The following is a 2,201-nucleotide window of genomic DNA, read 5'->3' as shown; positions in this document are numbered from 1 at the left end:
GGGGGAGGGGGAGGGGGGGAGAGGGGGAGGGGGAGGAAGGGGTTAGGGGAGTGGGGAGAGGGGGTATGGGGAGGGAGGGGAGGGGGTGGGGGGCCAAATCCAGCTTCTACTTCTCTGATCAGGTGAAGGGGAGGGAAGGGGTGGTACGTTGTGGAGGAAAAGGGGGGGGGGGGGGAGGGTGAAGGTGAGAGAGAAAGAAGATGAAGAGAAAGCGGTAAAAGGGAGATAAAGATAGAAAGACAGAGGATGAGAAAAAAGATAAGACAAGAGAGAAAAAAAAAAGAAAAAACAAATAAAAGATGAAAGCATGAAATAAAGGGAAAAAAAAAATAAAAGAGAGAATGATAAGAAGAAGAGAAATAAGAGAGAAGGATAAGAAGAAGAGAAAGGGGAGAAAGAGAAGTAAAACAACGGAGGAGGAGGAGCTGGAAGAGGACGAAGAGTGCGGCGGGGGTGAGCATGGGCAGCTGGGGGGGGGGGGGGGGGAGTTAATAGTTCCCGGTATTTCATTTTTTTTTTTTTCAACTTTTTTCTCCGAGTCTTAAGTGATGCTTGCTAGGTGTTAAATATTCTTGAAGCTACTGGGGTTAATTAAGCACAGTGAATCTTTCCTCCGGAGAGTTAATTAAATTATTAAAGATGATGACGATGGATTTAGCTGTATTAGTCTTAACAAGAAATATAATTGCCGTTAGAATAAATATACATTTATTATAATCAAAAGCACAATTTAGGTGGGAGCGTTGCTTGCGAAATGTCATACTCTTTTATATTTTCAGTGCTAAATTAATGATTCTATAATTCATAATTCACATAATTCAAGTTATTCAGCAAAAGAAGAATATAACTTAATATATTGATCTATTTATCTATGTGTCTATATATTTTTCATTATGTTTCGGTAAGTAATGATCGTGGTGAATATAGTTATTATTAGTTATAAATCACGAAAAACCGAGGGAAAAACATCAGTAAAATCAAATTATGATAACAATAACAATAATAACAAAAACCTGGAAATGAAAAAATGTAGATAAGAGAACCGCTTAAAAGGAAACTTCCAAGACATTAACAGCATGACGTAAGTCTTATTAAAAACAAAACAAAAAACATTGGCAATAAGTTGTACGAACTGAAAAAAGGAAAAAATAAACTTATGCTGTGCATCAGAAAGAGAAATATATACTAAGAACACGAGCATCAGGATGTAAGAACTCTAACAGCATTAACAGCGCTGATAATACGCTGACAATCAAGTGTCATCCCCATGCCTTAAGATAAGAGAAGACTGTCATTTAAGGCGATTAACGTTCCTGTTAACCGACTAATACCTCAGTTAACCACGTCCTCTTAATTCGTGTTTAATTCCCCTTTATTTTCATATTTATGTATGAATTACTTTTCAAATTATCATATGAGACAGATACGTTCAAAAGCATACCATCAGTTATGTCATTATGTATATTTTCCACCTTATGTCAAAATTCAAAATACCTCGTAAGAAATGTGTGTTTCTGTCATAACGATAAATCTAAAATGATAATGAAAATGGTACATGTTATAACAGAAGGAGTATAGCATAACACTGCACATTTTACAAAAGCAGTTGGATGATTTATCACTAATACTGCTACTAAAACTGATTTGCTGCTAATACTACTAGTAACTCTCTCTCTCTCTCTCTCTCTCTCTCTCTCTCTCTCTCTCTCTCTCTCTCTCTCTCTCTCTCTCTCTCTCTCTCTCTCTCTTATCTATCAAACTATCTATCTATCTATTTTTGAATGAAGGAGATGCGGGGATGAAGGATAGAGGAAGAGGGAGAAAGGCAGAAGGGAGAGAGAAAAAGGAAAGGGAAAAGGAGAGAAGCATGGAGGAAGAGGAAAGAAACGAGAGAGGGAAAAGGGAAAGGGAAGAGAGGAAGGGAAGGAAGGAAGGAAGAGTGAAAGAAAGAGAGAGAGCGAGAGAGAGAGAGAAAGAGAGAGAAAGAGAGAGAGAGAGAGAGAGAGAGAGAGAGAGAGAGAGAGAGAGAGAGAGAGAGAGAGAGAGAGAGAGAGAGAGAGAGAGAGAGAGAGAGACGAGGGGGAGGGAGGAGTAGGAAAAAGGAAGAAGATAACCTGTCGACGTCCAGCGCTCTCCTGTGACTGACAAAGGTGGCAATTTAGCTCGCATCACCTCAACCTCAGAAAGGGGAATGGAGGACA

Source organism: Penaeus chinensis, chromosome 5, assembly GCF_019202785.1.
Source record: "Penaeus chinensis breed Huanghai No. 1 chromosome 5, ASM1920278v2, whole genome shotgun sequence".
In the NCBI taxonomy this organism is placed as follows: domain Eukaryota; kingdom Metazoa; phylum Arthropoda; class Malacostraca; order Decapoda; family Penaeidae; genus Penaeus; species Penaeus chinensis.
The sequence above is the reverse complement of the archived record's forward strand: the minus strand, read 5'-3'. Positions refer to the sequence as shown.